The sequence below is a fragment of the Gadus chalcogrammus genome, chromosome 22 (assembly GCF_026213295.1).
Source record: "Gadus chalcogrammus isolate NIFS_2021 chromosome 22, NIFS_Gcha_1.0, whole genome shotgun sequence".
Lineage (NCBI taxonomy): Eukaryota > Metazoa > Chordata > Actinopteri > Gadiformes > Gadidae > Gadus > Gadus chalcogrammus.
The window spans coordinates 17325501-17338114 of NC_079433.1; the positions used below are offsets into that span (position 1 = coordinate 17325501).

The window sequence follows — 12614 nt, forward strand, 5'->3', positions numbered from 1 at the left end:
GTGAGGACTATTTTTGCTTTAGTAGGCATTTGTAAATTACATGTAAAGGCTGGATCAATTTAGGTAGTTAGAAAGCATCCAATAGTCTTTTGTGTGAGCTCATCCAAAGTGTGGACTATCTATGCCCCATTAAGCAATTATTACATTTAAAAGCTGTAGCTCAAGTACCATTGCAATAGTATCAAGTAATTAATAGATAATAAGTAGTAAAGCATACGTACTCCTCCCTTCAGTTTAGCTAGTACAAGATACCTAATGGTTAATAGCAACATTAAACGTCAAGAATCTCATCTTTGTGGATAAAGCATTTTTATCAGTTTTAAAACGTTCACCTCATCAACTTCTGCTTTATGAATGATCTTATAAAACCATTCATCATTATCTTATTAATAATTGATAACTGAATCTGAATTGTTTACGAATGACTCCTAGACATTTTTATTAAATACATTTAGGAACCATACTTTACCAATGCTAAAAACAGTCTGACTTCATTATTTCATGCTACTTTATTAATGCTTCAAAGGGGCATTAACGCGTTGCTAACGTGTCGCTACAGGTTAGCGGTCATTCAACAAAAGCATCGTCAGGGAACGCATCCGCCTCTTGTTTTCGCCTCAACAAAAAAACGCAAAAAAAGAGCGCAGACAATTCCAACGTCCCGGGCAGCGCGCCCCCCCACCGAAATCAGACGTCAATGGGGAGCAGAGGCTCGGTCTCTGGGCTCTTACCTTACTGGCACCTTACTTACGAGCCCCCCTGCCTGCTGCCCACCGACCCCGAGAGAGACGCCAAATAGATTAGCACCATCCAGGGGGGAGCAGAAGGAAGGGGGGTGGGGATGATTGAGGTGGGGCGCGCACGAGTACTGCGCAGAGACCCCTGCATGAACTCACTGGGTTCACGGGGGGGGGGGTGGGGGCTGCGCCGTGGATCCAGGTCGGGCCACGCCGTCTGCCGTGACTCATCCATTGTGGGCGTCGGCGTCAGAGCTGCAGGGCAGAGCCACCGCTGCCCTGAACCCACACGGGGATTCAATGAACTGCTTCAACAACCTTTGGCATCGCACTCCATGCCTTCCATCCTCATGATGTCCACTTGCACCACCACACGCACGCACGCACGCACGCACGCACGCACGCACGCACGCACGCACGCACACACACACACACACCAGGTCTCAGTACGTTGGATAGCATATGGCTGACCTATGGCGATGTGGTGGGATGGTGTTAAAGGGACTTTTCATTTAGCTAGTGAAAAGACCAGGTTGACTAATGCCTTTAGTGATAGTTGAGACTCAGATAGTTTTGTTATTACTTTTTTCCGTTGTTGAATGTCATGAGGCTTCCATATGCAGAGGATCGATAATCATCTTTATGATGGAGAACGTATGAATCAAAGCCCGGCAGCCAGGGCTTAAGCAGTGTGAGCCTGACCAGTGAGGTAGATCTAAGAGGTAAACAAGCAAACAGAACTGAAAATACTTGGGTATGGAACCTGCCAACGTTTAGCCTCTGCTCACAGACTGGGGATTTATGAAAAGCATTGGTGCAAGCTTTGTTTACTTAGCCCTATTTTTATGTGAATTTGTTTGCACATGTTTTAATAATATATCTACAGTACATATTGGGTAAGGGTTCCACAATGTAGCCTTGTATTCATTGTCAAAAGAAGGAGGTGTGTGTGTGTGTGTGGGGGGGGGGGGGTGCATTAGCCAGTATCCGCAGTCGGTTGCACCAGCAGAACGTAAAGCCGATCATAAGTTCGGGTGTAAAGTCAGCCTTAACCCTACGCTCGACGTAGCTAGTGTCAAACTAAAGGTGTTCTAAATTTTGGTTGCACCACCATAACTTAAGTTGTAAGTTAACGTTACTAGTAGTGCATAAAGTGTACCAGTGTCGCTTTTAATGACGTTTAGATAATTTCAAGCCAATCATTGACAGATAACAATGTAAACAGGAAATACCGGCAAGTTTCCACCTTACCCGAGTGAAGACGCGTTAGCACCCAAATGAGAGGGCAAACAAAACAGTTTCAGTCATTTATTCTCTAAAATTTGCTTGGACGGTATAGGCGTGAGGTTAAGCTATTTGATGGCGGATTTTATAATAAATAAATAAATATAATATTCCGCCCGGCAAAACCGAAATCGCGCATATAATTCAACATCATCATAATAAAGAAATGGATCGATACGGTCACGGACAATCCGTTCCCGGCGCAAATCGCATTGAAAATCCTCTTCCCATTGCTCAAAACGAATAGCCATCTTTACCCTGCGTTAGTGTTGAAATCTTTTTACGTTTTTTTCTTTTAACGGTTCTTTATCGTTAGTATGGAACTTACACCAGCTAGAGGGGAGGTGTAAAAGATAAGTTATAACTTAGTGTTACGTTGAAACTATCTGCTTGGTGCAACTGCTATTTTTTTAGTAGAGTGTAAAGTCGAACGTTTGGGTGATTTCAGTTCAACGTAGCCTAAGTGGGACCTTACGTTCTGCTGGTGCAACTGGACCCTGGTCCTTAACCCCCGCAGACCTCTCCTCCCTAATACATGTACCTAAGGCCTGTGTTCCCTGCATGGCTGCGCTCCTCCGTATGATATGGCTGCGGACCTGCTTGCAATTTCAACGAGCGTGTGAGCTCCTGACAAAACCCGCTGACCGACAGCACGGTGGATCACAGCAGATTATGCCTCGAGGAAAAGAGAAACTCTACGACGGCGATCACGCCGCAGAGCCAACTACCTTTGGTTCCTTTCAGGGTCTTGAAAAGAGGGCCCAGCCGTGAACCGCTTTGTTTTTTTTGTTGTGTTTTTGTCAAGCAGGAAGGTTGCTCAGACTGGCCTCTACTGTAGTAAATAGAAGTTGGAGTCTGGCCATCCGTGACTCATCCTCTCTGCATTGTGATTGCCTCTTTAACCCACACGCCATCTGTACGCTGTGCCCATCCCACTCCAAACACTGCTTCCTTGTGCACCAAATGTCGAAGCTAAATGTTAGTCTTCGAAACACAAGACCCAGAGGCTTGACAATATAAGAGTCCATATGAGATCAAAATGTGATCCCATTTTGTTTAATTGTCAACATCACAGCATAGAAAACACATTGGAGCATCCATCTTATATATTTAGAGTTAAAAGTTTCCTGGTAATAACGCCCATTTACAGGGCTGTCTTTGCAAGGTCCAAAATCAAATACAAAGAAAGTCTCAATATGCCCCGACAAGGTGAACCCTTGTATTATTACTACGACCGCTTATTTGATCCATCTTGCCGCGTTCATTAGAGCACTTACTGGACATGTGTGCTGCCATGCCGCCAACTCGGACTGTGGGAGTCCCTGAGAAATTGGATATTAATATCTATAAAGATCCCACATTTGTGTGTGTCTCTGTGCGAGCGAGAGCCTTTTTGAACGAAGCTGTCACTCTGACAAATCAAGGATTTATATGGATGGGTCTCCCGGTATTTGGCTTCGGGTCTGAGTTAGATGGTCTTTATTGGGCTTTTATAGAACATGTGTTCTCGCCGTTTGTCCCGGCTTTCCAAACAAAACACGCCTAAGGCGACATCTGCGGACAAGCCGCACACACGGACCTCGACCGACGCAAGACCATCTTTGACATTCTGCACAAATGACATTCCCATTGGTTTTTTGTTATTAGTTAATAAAGGAGAGTACCGCTTCAAACGTGGGTTGTAAGCCAATCGCAGGCTGCAGTGTTGCCTCTTGATTCCGCGAAAAAAACAAGACCAAGAAAAGCAAACCGTTGACGCCGTCAGTCTGGGATTTGCGTTCTCCGTCGGCCTGTTCGTCGGACGTCTGGGCACGTTTTTCGTACGTTGACGTCGATTGGCAGGAGGTAAGAAGCGGGGCTCTCTCAAATTAGAAAGGAGCCGCAGGGACCCGTACCGGTGACCACACCAGAGTGGTAGGGATATTCACTACTAATGATTCATTCCTCCTCAGTAGACGTACAAGGGTTGAACTGAAACCCCCGGGGGGGCACGATGAATACAAATGAAGATCACAACCTGATTTCCCCCCCCACCCAAAGCCGCCCACCGTTATTTTGTTTTCGTGTCACGTGTCAAGTGCCTTCATTCGCTATGCCGCGGGGGTTTTGTGTGTGTGTGTGTGCGTCAGGACGGCAGGACGGCAAGTGCCCTAAATCATCCCTGACCCCCCAACGCACCGGGAAGGTGTCTCAGTTGAATTCCCAGGCGCTTGAAAGAAAAATGTCAGACTCACTCACCGACGTGGTGGTCTTCACGGAGAGCCTGGTCCAGCCAGGGACGGGGACCCGGTATCTCCCCAGGACAGACGGCATCAGGGCCGCGTTCTAAGGGAAGCTGTGACATTGAAAGAGTGCCGGGGGCCTCCGGAGACCCCACCCCTCACACCATTATCTTCACCACCGCAAACATCTGGCGGGGTGTGAGTGCCGTGCTATTACTTCCACTTGGAGCACAGATTGGCTCTGGCCGCGGTGGGTGAGGGGGCCGTTTGAAACACGCGGGTCCCCCAGGTTGGCAGAAGGCGGACAGAAATACAGTTCACATGGGAGGATGTGGAGGATGGAGAAATAATAAGATTGTGTATGGATCTCAAGAACACGCAGGATCTCAAGAACGCTTTCTATTGGCCTTTGAGATTGCACACACGCACACCCAAACGCACGCGCGACTACACAACCGATGTCATTTATAAATGTAATGCTCATTAGTTTACCTTGACAGTTATTTTGTCTTAAAATGGTGGCTCGTGTCTGCGGGTCTCGCTGATAAGGCACACAGACGCAGACACCATTTTTTTACGGTCAACTCCATTGCGTGGTTCAATCTTTTTGAGGGGGCAAATAATGCAACTCTGTGAATTGATTCATCTGGCCACCGCTCAGTGAAAGTTCTAAGTAAGCAGTTTTCTATCAATGATAAAGGAGAGGGTGAACAGAGATAAACCAGAGAGGAAAGGAGAGCAAGGGGGTGCAGATAATGAAAAGGAGAGGAAGGGACAGAGTGGGAGAAAGATAAAGACAGAGAAGGAGAGATGGCAACAGAGATGAATAAATATATATAGAGGGAGGGAAAGAGATGCGAGGGAAGGAGGGAGGGATGGAGAGATGGGGAGACGGAGGGAGGGAGAGGGAGGGAGAGATGGAGAAGGAGATATTGAGAAAGAAAGATTGGGAGGCGGGGAGGGAGGAAAAGAGACGAGGGATCGAGAGAGGCTGAAACGGAGAGAGAGAGAGAGAGAGAGAGAGAGAGAGCTAATCACATCCAGTGGAGACCGAGGAGGCGACAGTTGCCCACCGGCTCCCCGTCTATTTTTAGCTCACCGTCGCCGGCGGCAGTAGCTCAGCCCAGCCCTGCCATCTTCTCATATCCAGATTCCAGCCACAGATAGATATATTTATATATACATCCATAAATATAGAGCAGTATGCATCTGCCAGCAATGTCTGCTCATGTGTGAAAAGGCTTCTCCGCAGCCAGACGGCTCTCTGTTCCCTGGATGATAAAGAAAGAAGTCATCTCCCCCTCTCCTCTTTGGTTGTTTTTCCTCCTTCTTTCTGACGTGTTTACCATCACGGCATCTTCTTGGGCTCCGCCGAGCGAGGATCCAGTATTCTCGTGAATCGTTGAACTGGAAAGCCGGGCCTGGGTTATTTGAAGCGCTGTGCAGCAGCGGCCTGATCCTATCGTGGAGCTAATGAGGACGCTTTTATCAAGCAGTTCAAGTGGCAGTATTAACTCTGAGATCAGATATGTTTGAACCCCACTACCCATTGTCAACGTGTTTAATCTTATCCCTTTGACTGATTAGTGCTCGAAGGTCACATATTTAAAAGCTTTATGTTATATTGTACCTTGTTTTGGTTGGAATGTACCCGGTACACGTAATGAAAGTTGCCGAGCCACTTTGGAACTTGGGCTTTAGCACAAGAGCATTGCGATAGTAACCGTTCAAGCGGCTTGGGTTGGTGGGCAAAGGTTCCCACATTCTGACCGGTTGTCATGCCAACAGAGTAGGATTGAGCCAGCGTCCGGACCCTAATCAGTCTTTTGCATGGTAACGGAAAATGATTGCTCCTTTGTTAAGTCTAGATTTCATGTCTCTGGTTTTGGTTCCTTGTTGTTGTATGCTGCAGGTGTGGCTAGCCTCTGGGAGAAATGCTACTCATCAGAAGGTAGAGAGGATTGACCACAAGGCCTGCGTATGGCTGTTAACTGAATAACGACACTACGGACTAGAAACTTCATAGAGAAAGCCCAAAAGTGTGAAAAAATGGCTTGGCTCATTATCTTATTTAGAGTGTTTTGATATATCTTTGTTTCGTTTCTCTTCCTATCGTTATTTCCAACCGTTCCCCATCGCAGACTTCTGGCAGGGTGTTGTCTTGACTCCTCCCACATTTTATTTCACGTTTTGTTCATCTTTACCTGCCGTCGACCCTGGCAAATGTTCCATTTGCTGCGCAATCTCCTTCTCCCCTCTATTTCACATCCCATAATAAGGCAGAGTTCAACACGATGACACACTTCCCCTTGAGCTTGGGGTGGGCCGTCATGGAGCGCATGTCCCCATCGACTCATCACGGGGACAACAGGGACTCATGCCCTGCCCTAGCCATCCACCCATGTTGACTGACAGCTCTGAGCGACGTGTGCCCCTACCGCTCATACCCCCGCCCCCGCCTTCCCCCCCCCCCCGATGGCATGGTTGCATCTGGGGCCGGCAGGGGGCTCTGCTGTGTTTGTGCGAATGATGGACACACGAGCTGACCTTGTTGCTCACGATGAGCATCACACACAAACTGGTTGAAGTCCCGGCGTCGGACAAACAAAAGTAGCACGGCCTCTGTGCTAATCTCGTCTTTGTGTTGCCAACTCCTGGTCGTAAAAAAGGGAAAAAAGTAATCACGATGTTCCGATGTTCCGATGTCCCGCGGACTGGCGTGGCCTCAGTGCCTCAGACACCAGTCACTAAATAAAGGGGCACTCGCACCACTTGCTCTCTCCCTCTTCTGTCTGATCCCTTTGTCCGCCTCTTGCAAACAGCAATGTGGCAGTGAGAGAATGATTACAGACATTTTCTGTCAGCCTCATTCTCTGCATACTCAGCCACAATATCTCTTCATGTAAATATGGTCTTTTGACTAAGAATTATTTATACGGGGAAGAAGCCCTCAGAGCCACTCCAGCCTAATGCTATTCCTTGCCTCTAATCTTGCACACCTTTTGGTCTGGAAGCTCAACTCGCTCTTGTTTATCACAATAGCCTCTTTGCTGAGCTCCGAGAGGGAATAAGCCAGAGGAGGAAAGCTATTACTTGAATGTTTTTTCCTGCAGGTGATCACCTGTAATACTCTGCTGCAGTGACGTGCGGTGGATAGGTAGGCACTGAATATTCAAATCCAGATTTACATAAATATAGAAAATCATAATCATCATACAGATCTGTTAATAAGTGTTTACAGCAATCACACATTACCTGAGCCCAACCGGTTCAAATCGCACATCAACTAAATAGGATTTCATCGGATAGAAGTAGAGCAATATTTTTTTAATTATTCGACAAATTGATATGCCAACGGATTTTGCTCCAATGCAAATTGATGACACCCATATTCCGTGGCACACACAGATCCCCGTTTCAAAGACCGAGTAAACCTGGTCTCACAGGGATCTGTGAAATGACCATATATATATATATGTATGGCACTATTCTCGCCCATGCACCCATCTTTTATTTAATAGACCATTTTCATTGCTTCAAGGAGGTCTGATGGTCTCCGTATATAATAAATAAATATATATATACAACAAAATAATGAATATGTATAAATATGTAGGCCTATGTGTATATATATGTGTATTTATTTATTAATTTTGTTGCTTCGAGCAGATCTGGTGGTCTCCGCATATAATAAATAAATAAATATATATATATATGTATACATACATACATATTTTTATTTATTTATTAATTATATACGGAGACCAGACCTCCTCGATGCAACGATAGTGGTCTATTCAATTCAAGATGGGTGGGCGAGAATAGGAATATAGTGCCATACCATCAATAATTTCCGAGAGGATGGTCAATGGTCAAATACAGATCTCGTTATAACAATAATTTATATCAATGTAACGAGAAAGGATGTAATAATAACGCCAAGAAAATAAAGGCTACATGGGTATATCATTTAAATATAATTAACTTAAAAAGCGTATAAAGAGACAACGAGACGGTCTAGTTGTGAACCATCTGAGGCTGCATTTAAATGATAATAGCTACATGGCTTACTTATAATATTATAACTAAATAATTGTATATTTATTTATAAATAATAAAAAATTTAAATAATTCAATATTAAACCAATTCAATCGGGAGATTATTTTGACTTCAGAAGGGGGGGCGGGCTGCGCAGGATTCGTCAAGACAACAATCCGATTCATCAAATGTTTTCACCAGACCCCCTCAAAAACTGAAACTAACCACGTCCCTTAAACCAAGTCTCACACCAGATTGTAGTAAAACTGCCCACAGCAGAAAACGCATTACAATAACGGCTCTAAACATGTGACATGCCTGAGTTTTTTTGGCCTATTCTTTTCAATGGGCCTGCGTCCACGTCACGTGACTGTCATGGTTGCTATGGTGATTGTCATCGACTGCCCCCATATCTTTCAATTTTCCACAGTAAAGACTTGTAATTAATAAGTTACTTTTTAAATCAGCGTGACTCATTTTCTTTAATCACTGTCTGGTGGCTACGGCTAGTTACGTCACTAGATACGCACGGACATATTTGGTAGTGACACAGCCTATAACATATTCGTGAAAGCAAAACATCAAGCTCATTGATTTAACGAGGCAGGGTTTTTTGAAATAATTCATTAAGATATCATGTGCGAGGGGTCATTCCTCCCCCTGAGTGTGTATTGACTATTTCTGGTGATTGAAATGCCCATTGCAAGCTTCCTATTTTGGTCTGGTGTACCCCTACTGTCCTCAAGCACCCCCCTCCCCCCAATATGGATATGGAAAATTGTTGCCACGCCCCAGTGTTGGTGGTGTCATATCTATGAAAGAGGGCATTCAAATATCCTACAATGACCGGCCCTTCCTTTAGGGCCGGAGCCCTAAAGGAAGTGATGCAATAGGTAACTTCTGAGTCAAGGACAGTAAAAAGTAAGCTATAGACCTGGGGTCTCTTTTATATCAACAGGGGTCTCAAAGGACGCATACGATCATCAACTTAGGGATTCCAGCCCTACAAGAAATTACTCGGCAATTGCTCCATCTCACCCAGCGGCTCACTTGCAAGATTTTGGTCTGAAGTTCTTCCCAGACCTATACCCTTGCCATCCAACATTCATATCTGAGAATCAGGCCTCTCTTTAATAATGACAAAAAAATGATGAGAGAAATTCACATTAACTTTTTGTTATCTCATAAGGGGCTTGGTTCCGGCTCCTTTTGACCTTTTGACCCCAGACTTCAAAATCTTTTCCAAAGGCCAGCTGTATCAACACACCTTAAGGCACACATGTACACCTCCATCTAACTTGCATTGGAGCAAAATATGTGGCCAAGTCACGGAAATTGGCGTGTTTCCGTGAGGATTACATGGATTTTGAGTTAAGCGTCCGTGGTAATTTCTGGGATTCCTGTGAGACCATGTTGGTACCGCACCTCTTGCTCCTCCTCAGTGACATACGGAGCCGTGTCCTGTCCAAGGCATGAGCCTGTGGCAGGCGGGCCTCGGCCCCCGGGGCCTTCCCTGCGTCCGCTCACACGCCAGGGTCGCCTGCTCTTACCAACGCAAAAAAAATTATTTCAAGCTTCCAATATTCGTCAGGTTTCCAAAACGAATATTCAGTGAAGAAAAAAAACAAAACAAAACAAAAGCAACTCATAGTGCGCGTCTCTCACTGCCTGTAAACACAGCAGGTATTTTTCTAAAGTGGTTCAATTGGTAAAACAAACGTGTTATTTTAATAACACAAAATAGCACAATAACGATATCCTTTCAGTGGCTTTGTGGTCCACTCATCAGTCCGGGTTCATGGCAGAGATTCAAGGCAGCCTCATAGTATGAGAACAAACACGGTTTGCAAAGTAGGAGAGAAGGCCCACTGCCAATTACCACAAGGCAAACTTGTGGTTTAGGAATTGTGCAAAGTTTTATATTTCATTGCAGAATTAGTGCTGTTTAACCTCTGAAAAATCACAAAGGCGCTATTGTGGACCGCCGTGAAAGAATAACACTGCTCCCTGTTCTATTCATGTTGACTTAACAACCAGTACATTCGTAGGTAGAGCTAATTAGTGTCTTTTAGCTGGTTTGAACATTAAAATAGCTGCTAAATACGTTCATTATTAAAGCCCTTCTAAACGATTAACGGCCCGATGGCCAGGGGGGTTAATGGCTTGCGTTTCCTCACACTTGAAGTCAGCTGTCAAAGTGCTACCAGAATATTGCTATATTGTTTGAATATCCAAAACTAACGAATGATAATTATGATCGCATATTTTGTGCTGATATTTTGATGATGACTGACATTACCTCAACTGAAGAGATGCCGCAAAGTCTTCTCGGAAGTCTTGCGCCCTTTCATATATATTTGATCAGTGGGGAATTCCGAGGAAATTCAGCCTAGCCTTCTACAGGCAGTCCCCAAATATTCATAGACGGTAAAAAAAACTATATTTTTTTGTATATTTTCTTAGATATAGAGCTGTCAGTTAAACGCGTTATTAACGGCGTTAACACAAACCAATTTTAACGGCGTTGACATTTATCGCGCGATTATGAATGTAAACAATTATTAAATTGAGATTCAAATACCTAACATACGAGAATTTGGAAATTCAGGGTCATAGCCCTAGAGATGTGCGTACGCTTTATAGAGAAGAACAGTTATTTGTAATGGAACTTGTATTCCACCAATTGTGTTATGATCATTATGCGTTTCTCACAAGGTTTATTCACTGTTAAATAAAATAACAACTTTATTAATCCCCCAGAGGGGAAAGTCCTTTGTTCCTTCCTTCCAAGAGCCCAGCAGCAGTTGTTGCCCTTTTTGAGCATAAACCCCACAACCATTGTTGAACAAAAACGAATCATAACTTAATGTATATTTTATTTACATTTGACTTGGAGAGGATGATGCAGGGTAGGCAGGATTCCTCGCTGCTCTCCTGTGTTTCAGAGCCTAGAGGGCTCTCCAACTTCTCCATCTCTGTCTCTCTCTCTCTTGTGTCTCTGTCCTCCTTCTCCATCTCTCTCGGTCGCTCTGCCGCATCCTCTGTTCATTTATAGGAGTACACGGTTGCCTCGGTCGAAAGAGACTTCAGAAGAAGCAGTTATGTCCCGACATGCAGCACTGCTTTCCCGTCGTGTCCCAGCATGAAGCACTGCCTTCCCCCTGTGTCCCAGCATCAACAGCCATGATGGCAAAATGGGGGGCTGGGGCGGGGATAATGGTGTTGGTGGTTTATCAGGGGAGACTTTCAATCAACAGACCCCATCTCTGCTTGCGCTACAGCTTCCACCCCCCCCCCCCCCCCCCCCCCCCAGCCAGTGCTCAGGCGTTGAGATATGGTAATTTAGTGTACAGTTAACGACAGTACAGTAATTTCCTTTCAGCAAATGTTTTGGTAGCACATGGTAATAGGACTTCATTGTTTGTGCGTCATTTATTTTTTGCCTTTTGATTCATTTTTCCCCATGTCCAGAGTTAGCTGCTTGTGTATGCATGACAAAAGAAAGGAATCGTGCATTCAATAAAATGGCTGTAGAGAGTGCAATGGGATCTCTCTGATTTCCTTGGGGAGTGGAGCGTGCTGCGATGCACTGGACAGCGAAACCATTGTGCTCCTGGGATCTTCTTATTCACTTCTGCACGACCCTGAATGTCAACACTCACAGACAAACTTGCCCACACTTTTACACACACACATTGTCAGGGCCATCAGTCTCCCTAAACAGCCAATCCCACACTTGCGTCTTTCTTTCTGCTCTCTGCTGTGGCCTCTCTGTGAGTTAAGTCCGGCCTCAGGCCGTCCCCATGGCCACTTCAGTGTGCGTTTGTATTCTCCTTCCTAATCACCATTCTTTAAATGATGTGCCGGACCTGCCCTGCGCTCCCAGAAAGCTCTTTATGAGCTTTGACTTCACGGACACATTGACACTGAGGGGGAGAGAGAGAGGAAGTGAGCAAAGAGCGAGGGAGTCTGCAGTCTTGTTGGCCCAGCGGCCCTCTGAAGTACGTGCCTTATTCAGATTGGTACTGCTAATGGGAGCGGGTCTCATTTAAAGACGTGGGCGGATTAAGCATCAGTGTTTCCCACAGGATTCTGTGAGGCCATGGTGGGCGGCCCTCGGACCCTCCAGGGGGGTCCGTGGCATGGCATGATCCCCCGGAAGACATGCATCAATCTGGTGTACTTATTGGGAAGCTAGCTCTATTTTTGAACTTGGTGCTCTCGTAAAGTATTTTGTTCTCTAGTAAACAATTTATTTAGTCATAAAAATATTATATTGATACGGTGATGAAACCTCGAAAAATATCTTCCCAATGTTATACAGTGGCATGT

General features: G+C 45.2%; 1 protein-coding gene across 3 annotated transcripts in view; it reads left to right on the forward strand.

Moving 5' to 3' along the window:
- The window catches only part of trappc9 (trafficking protein particle complex subunit 9), a 141724-nt gene that overhangs the window by 52943 nt on the left and 76167 nt on the right, over positions 1–12614 (forward strand). The gene's annotated exons all lie outside the window — the stretch shown is intronic.